Genomic DNA, 15,984 nt, shown 5'->3' with positions numbered 1-15,984 from the left:
GCAGTGATGAGGTGCCCCTGGCCTCAGGGGCAGCTCAGAGGCCCAGCTGGGAAGTGGGCTGCGAGGCTCCGATCAGCAGGTCCTGACAGAGACCCCGACAGACAGCTCTGCCCTCCTTGGCCCCACCTGTTCCCTACTCCCTACTCCATGGGAAGAAAACACCTGGTCTCAGACAAGCACAAACTGCCATTGTCAGGAAAGTGCTGAGATACTGTTTTAAAACTTCAAGTTTGAAAAAAAAAATTACTTAAGTAACATGAGCTTGATAAAAATTTAGAAAAGACTTTTATGTTATTTTGAGTTCCACCAAAAGCAGACCCTGAGACAAAGATTTGAGTGAAAATATGTGTTTGGGAGGTGTTTCCAGGACACACAAATCAGGGTGGGAGGAAGGGAGGGAGGGAGGGAAGGCAGGATACCCGAGTGTGTTACCAGCCTGTCACCCCGGGCTCCTGGAACTGGATCCTGGGGTGCAGAGCCATCCCCGGGGGCCGTCCTGGTTGAGGTCAGAGCCCAAGGAGGGAGGGGACATCCACTGGAGCAGGGAGATTGATTACATATGGGATTGAGCAAATAAGGAAACAAATTACTGGTGACACGTCAGGTCTCTCGCTGTTAGAGATTGGAATTAAAAACTGGAAAGGTATGAGGATATCTGTATATGTATAGATGATTCACTTTGTTGTAAAGCAGAAACTAACACACCATTGTGAAGCAATTATACTCCAATAAAGATGTTTAAAAAAAAAAAAAGAAACAAAAAAATGGAAAGGGATAAATAAATGAAGTGAGAGGCCCTTAGAGGAATGACACCCCAACAGCAGCAAGCACCCCGAGAACCTGTGTCTTGGCTTCTAAATGCCATCCTCCACTAAAAGGAAGCAGGGTCCTTTGGAGAAATGACTAGTCATAGGGCTTGGGCAGAGAGAGTACAGGACGAGTCTGGAACATCTTACTGTGTGGGGAAGTAGGAGAGCCCAGAGCATAACAGGGACACACTGAAAGGCCGTGTAGCTGGCTCGAAGAGGAAGGGCCCCCAGTGGCAAGTCGGAGATCATCATAATGGCTGTGGATTGCAACCGTGAAGTAAAGTAGAAGACCACAGGGCCATGTGTATTTAAATATTTATTAAAATAAAATGTATTTGTAACTTGAAAGTTTGATGAGAAAGGGGCTATTTGCATCATTTTACAGTTCTTCCCCACAAGGCTCCCGTCAACTGCAAAAGGAAGAAGAGTGAGTTCCCAGGGGACCCTGGCAAGTACCACCCAAACCGAGCCATCCGTGGACACCAGCAGTCATCAGATCAATCGTAACCCTGCACCACCTGACAGGGTGGGATGGTCACTTCTGTGACTCTCCTGCCAAAGAGGCATAACCTGCACCTGACCGTGACGAAACCTCCGACACCCACACAGAGGGACTTTGTACAGAAAGACGGGCCTGGAACCTTCAAAGGTGTCAGGCTCATGACAGTCAGGGAGAGGCTGAGGAATATTCCGGACCGATGGAGACAAAAGATACGACGGCTCAGGGCAACGTGTGGTCACTGGCTGGATCTCGTTACTAGAAACGATGTTACTGGAGGGACCAGAAAGCCTTGGATGTGGCCTGAGGCTCAGAGGGCAGCAGCCTTACCTGGGACTTGGCGCTGTGGGGTGTGATGGATATTGCCCCATGTCAGCAATTCACTCTCAAATGGTTTGTGGGGCATGAGGGGTGGTGTTCCAGTACCATTCTTGCAAGTTCTAACTTCTCTGTTAGCCTGAGATGGTTAGAAAACACAAAATTTATTTTTGAGAACGTCATGGGGAAGAGGCCTGGATTCTCTGTTGAGCCTCGTGAGCCTGAGCTGCCTAGCGGAGCGGGCTCCAGCCTGGGGCCGCTGGAAGCCCTACCGCTGGGCAAGGCAGGTCAGGCCTGGGGAGTTCAAGCAGAGCCCCATGAGTGTCTGCTGCAACTCCAGCCCGGATGGCAGAGGAGCTGGACCCCCTTCCTGGTCCAACGCGAGCACAAGCCAGGGAATACAGGTCGCTCTTTAAATGTATAAATGTGAAAATTCGGAAGGAAGGGAGCTCCGCAGAGCTGGAGACAAGGACGGAAGGCAAGGCCCAGGGGTGAGCAGGGTGGAGACCAAGCAGCCTACACGGGGCTTGGAGTTGGCCTCACACCACTAAGGTCAGGGATTTAAGGCCACGGTGGGAAGGAGTTGAGGCCACAGGCCATTTCTCAAATGGGAGCTGGAACCAGGCTTCCACCATGACCATACAGGCTGAGAAGGGGCTGTCTGGTCCATGAAGGGGACGTAGAGATTCTGCCCACCAGCCTGGAGGAGGAGCCCAGAAAGCAACCAGCCCAGAACAGGACAAGAGGGCAAAGGGTGACAGGGAAACGAGGATCTGATGGAATATAGGATGTATTTGACTAGATCCAAAACTGTATGGAGAGCCTCCTGGATGAGGTAGGAGATATTAGCTATAGGAACAAACTCAGCAGATGAAAAAGAAAGCAAAGCAAATATTAACTCCAGGAAAGACAAAGAGAAAACCTAAGTAGAGTTCACCACTTGGCTTAGCACTGAACAGTGTTGACATAGTTATAATAGTGTAAACAACAACTTAGGTCATTTAAGAAGAGAAAAGAGAAAGTCAGGTGAGGACAGAGGGTGCTGGGCCATAGCTACTCCATCTCACAATGTCCAAAACTTGTAAACGAAGAGAAGCAGCAAGAGAACACAATTTAGAAAAATGGACAAAGATCAGACAAGAAACGGCTGAAAGAACTGAGAGAGGCTGAGGCCAGGCCACTGGACCCAGGGTCGGACGGAGATGGCTTAGTGACCACCACAGACTTGTCCAAAGAGTCTTAACCCTTTGGGTGCTTTTTGTTCCTTTCATCTATGTATCTATCTTTCTTTGGTAAGAATTAAAACGAACGAATCATAACCCTAAACTAAAAATAAATAACAACAAAAAGACGAACTCACATTCCGCCCCCCCAAAATGCCACAGTATGGGACATTAAAGAACACACTTAGAATAAGTCATCAGTTAAAGAAGGAATAAAATGGGAATCACAAAAAGTTTATTTTGCCGCACCGCACGGCATGTGGGATCTTAGTTCCCAGACCAGGGATCGAACCCGTGCGCCCTGCAGTGGAAGTGCAGAGTCTTAACGGCTGGACTGCCAGGGAAGTCCCAAAAAGTTTTAAATTGAATGATGATGGAGTGCTGTCAATCATCGGCACAGCCAATGTGGTGCTCAGACATTTATGGTCTTCAGTTTCTACGTCAGAGACAAGAAAGTGGTTTTGCCAAGTGCGGGAACTGCAAAATATTTTTAATTTCTTCCTTGTGCTGACCTGCATTTTCTAGTTTTCCAAAGAATCTGCTTCAGTCTTGTTGACCTTCCCTGTTGTTTCCCCTGGACCATTCTGTCTGGGAGGGACCCCCTTCCCTCATGGAACCTTCTGTGGGGTCAGCCTCGTGGCCCATATAAGGACTACTCATCCAGGGGCCAAGGGTGTGTGTGTGCCTCCCCTGAGGTGGTTGGGGACCAAGGCCTGGGCCGGGTCACACGTGGCTCCTGCACCCAGCACTCAGCCCAGACCTGCCTCGTGGGGGTCAGCTGAGCTGGTGCTCGGGGAGCTGAGCAGAGGACCTGGCCACGGTGCGTGGGAGTCGCCATTGGCCATGAGGGTGGGCTGGCTGCCTCACCCCGGGCCCCCAAGTCCTGCCCATCTCCCACTGCGGGCAGCAGCCCCAAAGTCCTGCCCCTGTCCAGGAGCTGCCCTTGTCTTCCTGGAGGGAAGGGAAGAATGGACCCCTTTCCTGTGCCAACCAGAGCCACCCAGATGCCCACCCCATGGCCCCGACACAGCAGGCCCGGCCTCAGACGCGGACGAAGCCCTGTGGGGCAACGTTGAGGCCGCCTGGCCTCTGGGGGCCCGGGCAGGGCAGGGGGCAGTCCCGGGAGCCAGGCAGTTGCTCAGGCCCACGTTTAGGCCCTGGCCCCAGGCCGGGGACACAAGGCTGGCTCTGGAGCCCCTTCCCCGGGGGGAGGGAGACCCCGCCCGCCCCTGCTCGGCCAGCACAAACCCTGGAGGTTGAGGAGTAGCAGGAAGAAGGAGCTGGAACGAGGGAGGGACGCACAGGCCTCAGCCGCCCGCGGCTCCCAGCCCCTGCCTCTGGGGACACATCCTCAGCCTGGAGGGCGTTCTGTGGGCACCTGCCCTGCGACCTGCCCCCGCCCGCAGGACCCTGTCCCCCGAAGCGTCCTGTGCTGCTCCGGACAGAACGTGCCCCTTGCTGGCCACACCCTGCTGATCACAGGGTGGCCGCCCGTGCCCCGTGGCCCTGGGCCCCGGGACGAGGGGTGGGGGTGCCGAGCTGGGTGTGAGGGGGACCTGGGCCCTTCGGGGACCCCCTAATGTGCCCTTGCCCAGCAGACGATGCTGAGAGGCGCCAGGTGGGCACAAGGGACAGGATGGGGGCGGAAAGGCAGGTCCTCGCCTGCAGGAAGCTCCCACCAGCACCTTCCAAAGGCATCCTCCAGGGGCCCAAGCTGCCGGCAATGACAGTAGGACCTCTTCGGGGCCCAGGGCTCATGAGACACACTCACGTGCACAGGTGGCGCTGAGGGTGCGGGGTCACCATCCCGTGTCACGGCAGGGCACACCAAGGCCGGGGTGGCCCGGGACCTGCCCAGGGCGCCGTGCGGTAAGGATGTGGGAGCCCGGGTGAGACCCAGCCGCCCGCAGCAGGGCGTGGGCAGGTGGCTGTGATGAGTGGTCGGGGTGGGGGGCCGGGTACAGGTGGGGGCTCTGAGGGCCGGACCCCAGAGACCTCAGTGGAGGGGTGAAGCAACACGGGAGCCTGCCTTCGGAACACGCCCACTCGACCTCCCAGCAGCCCGGTGACACCTGAGATCCAGAGGGACCCCCACGTCCTGCTCCGCTCCACCAGGGATGCTCGCCCCTACAGCACCAGGACAGGCCCCATCCCCGTCTCCTGGGCCCACGGCCTCTCCAGCTGCCTCGTTCTCCCCGTCCCCCCCAAACACACTCCCTAGGAGCGGGTCTGCCCCGCCCTGAGCCCCTACCCAGGCCCTGGGGTCTGCCTCCTTTTGCCTGGGACCTGTCGCTTCCCCATCAGGGGCCCGAGGCAGTGAGTGGTGGGCAGACTCTCAGTAAATCTTGGTGGACGGTCTGAGGGAGGTCTCTTGACACGAGGCACCTCACGCCAGGCCCAGCCACCGGTGCGGGGGCAGGTATCCCCGGGCCGGGCGGGGTGCCGTGGGAGCCGCTCCTACGGGCCGAGGGGCACCGCCCACGGCTGCTGCAGCCGCCCTGAGCCCCTTCCCCTCTCTGGGCCTGAGGCTGCATCTCCAGGAGACAGAGGGTGGCTGGGCCGGCTCTGGGGTTTTGGCCTGTCGCACAGGAGGTGGGGGGTCACTGCACACCCCAGAGGGGAGGGGGCACGAAGGGGCGGCGGACCAGGCCTCCGGCAGGGAAGAAAGGATGCAGAGGCCGACCTCGGAGCAGTGTCCGGCCTGGGTGAGCGTCACGGGAAGGGGAGAGGGAAGGAGGACAGAGGGCAGCTGGCGCCCACCCCTCCGAGGCGCCCCACGCGGCTTCCCAGAGAGACTTGGGTACTCAGGAGGAGCAGGGGGGGTCTCGGCCTACGGACCCCAGGCCCGTCCACGGCACCCGGGCCCTGCTCCCTCCCCGGCCCCGCCTGCCCCAGGAGAACCCAGGCCCAGCCTCTGCAGTCCCCTCCTGCTGCACAGGCCCTGGGCCCCTCTCTCCTCGTAAATCGTAAAACACCGGAGCCACACTCCTTTCCAGAGCAGGCCCCTCCCGCCCTCCTGCTGTCACTCCTGGCAGGCGCTGCAGTGAGCTCACTCATTACATAAGGCATCCGAGCTATTTCTTGGGGGACTGAGCTCCCCCTACACGGGGCTCCATTCCCCCCTTCCCTCTCCAACCATCAGCCATCACCAGCCAAGGGCATCTGGGCATGAGAGGCAAAACCCCCAGGCTCCCAGGGCCCGCCCCCGCCCCTGCGTGGGGAGGGGGCTCCCCCCACCCCGCAGAACAAGGGTGGGAGAGAAGAGACGGCAGCTCCTTCCAGATTCCCTGGGAGGGCTGTGGGCAGAGACGCAGCCCCACCCCCAGCCTCAGGCGTGAGGGGGAGGAAGTAAGGGATTTCCCCAGGGCACGGGGCCCTGCCATTACCGGTCGCTGTCCCAGGGATGGGGATGGGCTTGCCTCCCGCTGGGTCTGGGAGTCGCCCCCATCCCCACGGGCACCCGCAGCTGGTGCTGTGGGCTCCTCTGAGGGCACCTGGGTCATCCGTGGGCCCCGATCCCAGCAACATGTCAGCCAGGACTCGTGTTCTCCGGAGGAGCAGCAGTCCCCTTTGGTCAGGACAGAGGCTGCCTGGCGAAGTGCCACTGGAGGCCCCAGCAGGACAGCGCTGCTTTCCAGAGGGGGGCACCAGCCCAGGAGCCCCTTGACGCTGCGGGGGTCCTCCCAGGGGGAGAAGGGCCCGGGGACCTCAGGCCTCCTGCCTCATTTCTGTGGCTGGGGACCAGGCGGACGCAGTGGGCCCCCAGAGGACACAGCTGAAGGGGTGTCCAGACAGCGTGTGCTGGGCATTTCGGAGGGCCAAGCCGGCTCCCGGCCTGGAGAGGAGCAAGGCAGGTGCCCTCGTTGCCTGGAAGGAAGCTCCGGGAGGGGCGGCCGTGGGGCCGGCAGGGCCAGGCCCACCGCGAGCTTCTCCCACGGGACGGCCCTTCCCCGCTCCTCTGGGCCCGGCGGCCAAGCTTGGGGCCGCTCGGTGGCCCGCGCTCCGGCCCCGCCTCGGGGGAAAGTGGCCCCAGCGCCGCCTCCCGCCAGCCCCGCCCGGAGGAAGCGGACTCCAGACGCCCCCGCCGGGAGCCTGGCGTGCACCACGCCCTGCTTGGGGACAAAGCTCCCGGCGGGCGGGCGGCAGGGACCCTGGGGACCGCGGGCCGGCGGGTGGCGGCCAAGCCGGAAGCCCCGCGGCCCCTCCCCCGGCTCCCAGCCCCCGGCCTCTGTCCTCCTCGAGAAACGGGGAACGAACGAGACCGTGTTTTCCTTTCTTTTCAGAGACTCGCGTTCTTGGAACTTACACCCTCTTGGGTTTGCTATTTTTACCCACCCTGAGCCTTCCGGTCTCCATGGCGACGCCTCCAAACAGCAGATTCCAGGCGGCAATGACGTCACCTTTCCCTTTCCTGCCGCCCAGGCCTCCCGCCGCTGCCGCCACGCGGGGCCGCCTGGCTGAGCCTCCGTGGGTCCCGCCGCCTCCCCGTGCCCGCTGCCCGCTGGCCAGGCCCTTCCCCGGGTCCCTCTGCCCGGGCTCTCTGCCACGCCGCGCTGCCCTGTGGGAGCTGCCGCGGCCCCGGTGGCCCCTGTGTGGCCCCTGTGGTGACCGTGCTGGGGCCGTGCAGGCAGCAGGAGCACCGGAGGCCCTGTGGCCTGGTCTCTTAAGTGCCAGCTGCCCGTGGGTGTCGGTCCCCTGGGTGAGGCTGTCACACTGCCCGGCCCCAGGGCTACTGCCCTCCCGGCTGTGTGGTCCACGGGCCTCAGGCTCCACACCTTGGTCCTGGTCTGGCTGCAGGACCGGGGTGCCTTGGTCCCTCCTCCTGGGCTGAGGTGTCCTGCAGTTGGTCACCGGGCTGTGTCTCTATCTGGGCTACACTTTACTCAGCTGTCCCTTCAATGCCCAGCCTGAGGGCTGCCCTGAGGGTGGGGACACTCAGGACTGGAGGTCCACCCCACCTCTGGGCACTTGCTTTGTCGTGGACTCAGACATTTGCCGAAATGGCTGAGAAGTCTTGGCAGGGCCTCGCTGGACGGGCGAGTTCGGCATGGAGAGCCCCGCGTCCCTGCCACGGTCAGAAGAAGGAGTTCTTCCTCCAGCGGAGGAGTCCCAAAGAGCCAGCCCCCCCAGCCCCTGGGCCTGCAGAGGCTACCTTGCCTGGTGGGATGCCGGGGTCCCCTCCCCTAAGCAGGGCCTGCTTCTCCCCATCGCCCCACAGGGCTTGGGACGGACGGTGTGAACCCCAGCCCCAGCCAGAAAGCAGACACTGGGTCTGGGGCTGAGGAGAAGGGGAGCAGGCAGGGCCGCGGGGGCTTCGTGGGGGGTCAGAGCCGCTGGCACGGGCCAGGCCGATGGTTGGGGCCACACTCTGCGCCGCCAGCACCCAGAAGGGCAAAGAAGACACTTCAATAGCTCATTAGCTGCCGTCCCTGCTCCCCAGAAACAACATCGCAGGAAGGTGGTTTCAAGGCTCACATTCCTGCCCTCCTGCTGCATTTCAGGTACGAAGTCCCAACTCGCCTCCGTCTGACACAGGCAGGCACACTCGCAGGTCTGGGCAGGAGGCAGGCCGGTGGGCGGCCCCGTCTCCAGAGCCCCACACAGACATGTTCACGAAAAGCTGTGCAGAGCACTTTCCCGGGGGGCACAGGCGGGCCTTTCCACTGCTCCCCCAGGACCCTCCCCAGCCTGATGCTTTGTCCTCAGGCCTGGAGGAGGCCCCGAGAGAGAGGGCCCGGGCCGGAGCAGAGCCGCGCCGAGTGGAGGTGGCTCCAGCAGGGATGCACACGTGGCCTGTCCGGTTAAGCACCTACCCCAACAAACTCCGTCTGGACCGGAGACACAGGGTCTGGGAGCTGTGGGACAGTGAGGGGCAGGGGGCAGGCTTCACACTGCGGGGCGTGAAGGTCAAGGATGGAAGGCCTGTGGCCCCAGAACAGGTCAGGTGGCCGCCCCACCGTTACGTTACCGCAGGTACCCGCGCGGGACTCTGTGTGCCTCTGTCCTTCCACCCTTCTCCCTTGGATTTTTTTTTTAATATTTTATTTTATTTTAATTTTTTTTGGCCACGCTGCATGGTTTCTGGGATCTCAGATCCCCGATCGGGGATTGAACCCAGGCCACAGCAGTGATAGTGCGCAATCCTAACCACGAGGCCACCAGGGAACTCCCTCCCTCGGGGCTTTTATGTAAGGCTCAGACTCCCGGGAGAGCCACTGCCCGGCCCTTTCCTTTGCACCCTTTGGACCCCCCTCACAGGGGGCCCTGGTCGGAGCTCTGGTCAGCCAGACGCATCCTGCCCAGGCTAGGACCCAAGTGCAGGCCGGGGGCTCAGGCCCTGAGGGGCAGTGAGTGCCTATGGGTGAGACCCCATGCCAGGCGTGACTGTGTAATTGATTTCTTCCACCAGGTTTATCAAGGGCCAAACTGTGACAAGCAGAAGAGAATTCCTGTTCTCAAGTGCTTACAGTTTCGTGGGAGACAATGAAAAATTAAATTTCCATATGTTCTATATTAGTCGGGAGTCTATGCTCTTAAGAATAGACCAGGGTGTGGTCCAGTGGGTAAGACTCCGTGCTCCTAACGCAGGGGGGGCCGGGTTCGATTCCTGGTCGGGGAACAAGATCCCGCATGCACGCCGCAACTAAGAGTCCATGTGCTGCAACTAAGAGTCCGCATGCCACAACTAAAGAGATCACGTGTGCCGCAACTAAGACCCGGCGCAGCCAAAAAAAAAAAAAAAAAAAGACTAGGGTGAGGGGGGTGGGATACCAAGCAGAGGGGCGTGCTCCTCATGAGGGCCATTCAGCAGAGCCCTGAGATGGGTAAGAGGTGAGCGCTGTGGGCAGGGCGCAGCAGGTGCAAAGGCCCTAAGGCGAGGGCACGCTTGGGTCCCATTGGGGTCCACGCAGAGGGCTGGAGCAGGTAGTGAGAGGAGGGTGGGCAAACCCAACTTTGCTGCCCCCGGGGGATGGGGGTTTGGGGAACCCTGCTCTGAGCCAACCCGGAGGCCCCCAGAGCCACAGCCCATCGCTGGCAGGCGGGGTGGAGCAGCTGCCGGGTGAGCAGGTGGGTGCCTCCCCAGAGGAGGAAGGGACGTCCAGTACCCAACACCCCTGTGCCTCCACTTCGCTGCTGGGAAAACTGAGAGCGAGATAAGGGGAATCGATTCGAAAGAGACAGGCTACTTCTCGGAACATTTGTTCCCAGTCCCGCCCCCAGCCTGGCACAGGGCAGGAGCCACTGGCCAATGGGAGGGCCCTCGCCAGGCCCAGGCCAAGCCCCTCTCGGCCCCTGGGCGGCCCCTCCCCACCCCGCCCAGGGCCCCGCTGCCCGCTGTCCTGCCCGTTCTGGGCACAGCACAGGGGTTAAGGAACAGCCCACTTCAAAGGGTGGGGCTCCCGGCTGCCACCCCAGCCCCACCCCCAGTCCCACAGCCGCCGCAGGCCTGGCATTGGCCTCTGCCCAGCACCTTCTCCAGACCGGTCCACCTCCAGGCCAGTGCTGCCCAGCGGGCTCTCATCTCCGTGAGTAATATTTAACTTGGAAGGGCCAGCGGACAACTGCAGGGGAGAAGTTCACAACAAGTTTGGATTTCGATCTGCTTGCCAGGAAGGAGAGGGGGAGGGGGAGGGGGAGGGAGGGCAAAGTTGAGAGGAAGAAAGGAGGGCAGGAGGCGGGCCTGAGAGACCAGCACCCCAGGGAAGCTCGAAGGACCGGGCCCAGCACCGCCCAGCACACCGGGCAGCCCCTCCAGCCTCGGCCTCCTGGCAGGAAACACCCCGGTCAGGAGGAGACTCAGGATTCAGCTCTGGGGCAGAGAACACAAGACGTGTGTGCGCGCACACACAGAGACAGACAGACACACACACAGACGTGTGTGCGCACACACACAGAGACAGACAGACACAGAGACAGACACACAGACACACACACACAGAGACCCATACAGACACAGACACACAGACACACACACACACACAGACACAGAGACCCATACACAGACACACACACACACAGACAGACACACACACAGACACAGAGACAGACACACAGACACACACACAGACACACACAGAGACAGACAGACACACACACAGACACACAGAGACAGACAGACACACAGACACAGAGACAGACACACAGACACACACACACAGAGACCCATACACACAGAGACCCATACACACACAGACACACAGAGACAGACACACACACAGAGACAGACAGACACACACAGACACACACAGAGACAGACAGACACACACACAGACACACACAGAGACAGACACACACAGAGACAGACACACAGAGACAGACACACACATAGACACACACAGAGACAGACAGACACACACACAGACACACAGAGATAGACACACACAGACAGACACACAGACACACACAGAGACAGACAGACACACACACAGACACACACAGACAGACACACAGACACAGAGACAGACACACAGACACACACAGAGACAGACAGACACACACAGAGACAGACACACAGACACACACACAGAGACCCATACACACAGACACAGACACACACACACACAGACACAGAGACACAGAGACAGACAGACACACACACAGACACAGAGACAGACACACAGACACACAGAGACCCATACACACAGACACAGACACACAGACACAGTCACACACACACAGACACAGAGACCCATACACACACACACACACACCCATACACACAGACACACACAGACACAGACACACAGACACACACAAACACACAGACCCATACACACACAGACACACACACAGAGACACAGAGACCCATACACACAGACACAGAACTCGTGGTTGTGAGCAGAAAGGCCTGCCTGCTCTCTGAGGCTTCAGCACAAGGATGGAAAAACCCTCGGGGCAGGAGCACAGCTGAGGTCCAGCCGTGGCAGAGAGCAAGCAGGCCAGGGCCCTCCCAGAGGTCTGTGCCCGCAGGGTTGCCCACCCAGCGCCTAGCTGGGGAGGGCCCCGGCCAGCGCGCCCTCCTTCTCCATGGGAAGCACGGCCACTTCCGGGCAGTGGCTGCCCCAGGGTGTTCAGGAACACGGAGCCTCTGTCGGCTCCCAGCCTCTCCCGGCTCCAGGCTGTCCCCAGCCCACACCTAAGAAGGCTGAGGGGACCCTGGGAGGGCCCCGCTCCAGAGGCCCAAGGGGAGAGGCCCCGGTTCCCCCTGCCTTGGGGACAGGTCACCCCGGGTCTCCATGCCACGTGGGCCCACCCTCCTCTACTGGGACCCGGCCCTGCCAGCAGCCCCCGAGCCTGGGGCCCGGCTCCATGGTGCCAGGTAAAAAGCTGCACCCACCCTTCACCGACTCGCCTCTATTCTGGAATGTAGCAAATCTAAGTTGTTAAACGATTTATTTTCCGCAAGCATGCATTTTCCCAGGGAAAAATGCACCCCTCTCCGACCTTGTAGTTTGTCCTGATTTGCTCTCGGGCAAAAACGTCTACCCCTGGGGGGTGGGGCCTTGTATCACCCACCCTAGAGGACGGGCCACCAAAGCTGGCTGGGTGGGCACCCTGGCACCAAGTGGAGTGGGGTGCCTCGCCCGGGGGAGGGGATCCTCACCGAGTCACACCATCTGGTGGAAGAGCTCAGAGCGAAGCTTTCCCACTTCTGGTATCTGCCCTCCCCTCCGCGGCTCTCCTTTCACTAGTGAAACTGTTTCGTTTTGGACTTCCTCTTGGGAATCAGAGTCCCAGCCCTGACGGCAGCCAGGACAGCAGTGGCTCCGTCAGAGCTTTTGGATTCACGGCCCGTCTTGCGGGCTTGGCAAGAGGCTGGACAGAGTAAGGAGCTTTCCTCCAGAGCATGTGTTTGATTGTGACATGCAGGGCTGCAGGGGGACCCGGGTCTCCGCGACAGGAGATCTCCCACGCCAGTTCCTTCTCCCTACTTTGCTTCTCTGGAGGAAAATCAACCATCACCCATCTTCCGCGGACAGGCCAGTGAGTGAATCCGTAGGGGCCCCTGCTCCCGCCCACGCCAGACAGTGCCTGTGATGAAAGCATCTGGACCTGGGGGTGCCCTACCCCCACCTGGAGCCGTGGCTGCAGACCACCTGGGAGCCACGCAGATGCTGTGGCCTGAACGCTTTTGGCCCCCAAATTTGTATGTTGAGACCTAACCCCAATTAGGGAGGTGGGGCCTTTGGGAGGTGATTGGGTCACCTGGGTGGAGCCCTGGTGAATGGGATCAGTGCCCTCATAAAAGGGACGGCACAGAGCTGTGTCCCACTGCGTGAGGACACAGAACCTGGATGTGGGCCCTCACTAGAACCCAACCATGCTGCCACCCTGATCTCAGACTTCCAGCCTCCAGGACTGCGAGAGACAAATTTCTGCTGTTTATAGCCACCATCTATGGTACTGATATTTTGTTACACCAGCCCAAACGGACTAAGACACCAGGGTCTCTTTCCCTGCCAGCAGGCGTCAGCTCTCAGGCCAGGCTGAAAAGAAACAGGGTAACTGAGGCCCGTGGAGGGTGTTTCCAGGGCTCAGGGCCCAGGTCGGCCCACAGGTGAGGTGCAGAAGGCCGGGCCCAGGGTGGGAGGGCAGCAGAGCTCCAGGGGGGTCCTGCTTCTCGGCATCCCCCGGCACCCTGATGCGGTATGTGAGGGGCGGTCAGGAGCGCTTCCCTGGAGCCCGCAGCCTCGACGTGGCAGACAGAGCCCAGAGCACGGCCCGGGGCTCCAGTGGGCACGTGGCAGGAGCTTCCTGTGCTCCCGGGCCCCTCCCCCACACACGGTCACACGGCCACACGTGGCCCCCCTAGCTCCTGGAACGCGGCCAACAGGAGCCGTACTCTGCGTGCAAAGGCCCAGCCTGAAGAGAAGAATGTGTGGAAACGTGCTAATAATTTACATACGATTCCACGGTGAAATGTAATATTTTAGATATGCTGGGTTGAAATGAAATATATTTTTACGATTAACTGTACCTGCCTCTTTCACCTTTTCAGAGGTGGCTACTGTACCTTCTGAATGACCCGAGCGGAGGGGTCAGGCAGATGGACAAAGGCTGGGAGGGTGAGGGCAGGTCGGAGGAGGGCGTGGCGGGGACGGCCGACCGCAGACCCGGGGCAGCACTGGGAGGGTCTCTCCCTGGAGGCTGGCGAGGGCCCTGCGGCTCGGGTCGGTTCCCAGGACCCCCTGCTGCAGGGCGTCCTCGGGCAGCTTCGCGAAGGCCCATCGCCCACAGTTGCCCGAAGCCCTGCGCGGCACCGGGTCTCGGCAGCGTCCTCCCTGCCCAGCTGGCCAGCCGCTCTCATCACGTGGGGAAGAGAGGCTGCTATTCGGGGGGGACCGGCCACCCCGGGGCACCCAGCAGCGGACGGCTCCCTCAAAGGAGGCTGCGGTCCAGGAGATTTGGGGCAGTCTTTACCAATCGAGGGGCAGGCCGGGAGCCCAGGCCTGGGGACACCAGAGGGACACTGGCCACACTCACCAGCCACAGGACAGCAGACCCCGGGCGGCTGGGGTCGCTGGGTGTGGGTGCAGAGTTGGGGGGATAGTCCTCTCCCTGAGGGAGGGTCCTCGGGGGCCCCTCCCCAGCCCAGAGCAGCCCGTGGGGCACGTGGGCACCCAAGAGGGGAGGAGCTGGCCCCACTGACTGCCTAGGCTGGGCCTGGGTCTCCCAGGCCAGAGACGCTGCCCCTTGTCCCCGCCCCAGGGCTTGGAGTTCCAGCACCACCTTCACCCCCTGACCCCCAACTCCCCCCTCAAGGCCACTCAGTGCCACTAAGTCGGGAAGTCCACCAGCCAGGCAGCAGCACAGGAGATCTGGGTTCAAGTCCCTGCTCGGAGCTCACCGTCACGCAGCCGATGACAGGCTGGACGGCCCGCCTGTCCTCCGACGCGGGGCTGGTGCCCGGAAGTAAGCCCCGCGTGGGCCAGGCACGGGGAAGCAGCTCAGGGAGCCCATCCTGGCAGCTCCACCGCCCAGGCCGGCAGCTCCACCGCCCAGGCCCTGATGCAGCCTCAGCACGGCTCTGATCGTCGGGGACCTGCCCCACCTCGGCCTCAGAGCCGCCCGCCACCCCCTCCTGGACGGGTGACAGTCAATGTGGGGCTGAGCTGGGAGGAGGGACCGCGTGGGCTCAGCTGGCCCCAGCGAGGGAGACCCCTGTGCGTGGGGGCTGCCAGGAAGGCCGGCTCAGCTGGGCCTGGCCTGGGTGGGGTGACCGGCAATGTGGTCAGGGGGGGCTTGGCCACGGACGGGCCCCAGGCACTCCCGAGGGAGAGGGAGGAAGCAGCGGGGGAGGAGCCGGGCTGCGCCCCTTCTCCGGGGCCTGCTGAGCCGCTCATAGGCCCTCGATGGCCCGACTGGGGCTCAGTCGTGTCAGGGCCCGGGTGCCGCTGTCTTGGCAGGTGGGTGGCAGCAGCTCTGGGAGGTGCCCACTGCCTGAGAATGACCCCAAACAGGTCCCGTGTGCCTGACTCCTGGTCCTCTTCCTGCCCCTCCCTCACCTGGGGGGGGTCCCTAAATTCCTGCACTCTCCCCCTCCGCCACCCCTCCCCCACCCTTCTCCTTCTGAGCAGCCAGATGGGCCAGAAGGCGCCTCCGGAACGGTGAGAGGCCAGCTCTCTCCCTGGGCTGTTGCCCCAGCCAGGGCCCTCCCACCCTCCTGCCAGCATCCCAGCCCAGGGCCTGCGGAGTGGCCCAGGGGGTGAGGCCCGAGGAGGAGGCGGAGGAGGAGGGGAGGCGGAGGCGGCAGGAGTGGAGGGCAGGCTGGCCTCAGTGGCCCCAGGGGGCTGAGGCGGCAGCCTGGGTGGATACCTACCGGCCACCTGGCCTGCTTCCAGCCATGTCCTGCTTGGCCCCAGCTTGGCTTTAGCCCGCCCCGTATGGACAGAGAGGCTCGGTCAGGGCTCAGCAGATGGTTGTTTGACCCCCTGCAAGAACGGGTAGGGGTCTGTTGGGGCAGGGGTGGTGGGACACAGGCAGGAAGCTGGGCTACAGACGGGAGTAAGGCCAGTTCAGAGAAGTGATTACACGGGGCCAGAGGCCCCACTGGCCGGACAGTCCCCTGCAGGCCTCAAAGGGGACACTCAGGACCCGGGGCTGCCCTCTAGCCTGGGGGGTTGCCAGGCCCCTA

General features: G+C 61.4%; 1 long non-coding RNA gene across 1 annotated transcript; it reads left to right on the top strand.

Annotated features, from left to right (window-relative positions):
- The first annotated feature begins 10,172 nt into the window (after positions 1-10,172).
- Positions 10,173-13,821, top strand: LOC137760804 (uncharacterized). Its single transcript, XR_011073368.1, has 2 exons — positions 10,173-10,375; positions 12,720-13,821. It is a non-coding gene; the product is annotated as an uncharacterized lncRNA (long non-coding RNA).
- The last annotated feature ends 2,163 nt before the right edge of the window (positions 13,822-15,984 follow it).

Source organism: Eschrichtius robustus, chromosome 3, assembly GCF_028021215.1.
Source record: "Eschrichtius robustus isolate mEscRob2 chromosome 3, mEscRob2.pri, whole genome shotgun sequence".
Lineage (NCBI taxonomy): Eukaryota > Metazoa > Chordata > Mammalia > Artiodactyla > Eschrichtiidae > Eschrichtius > Eschrichtius robustus.
Note: the sequence above shows the minus strand (reverse complement) of the source record. Positions and strands in the feature narration are given on the sequence as shown.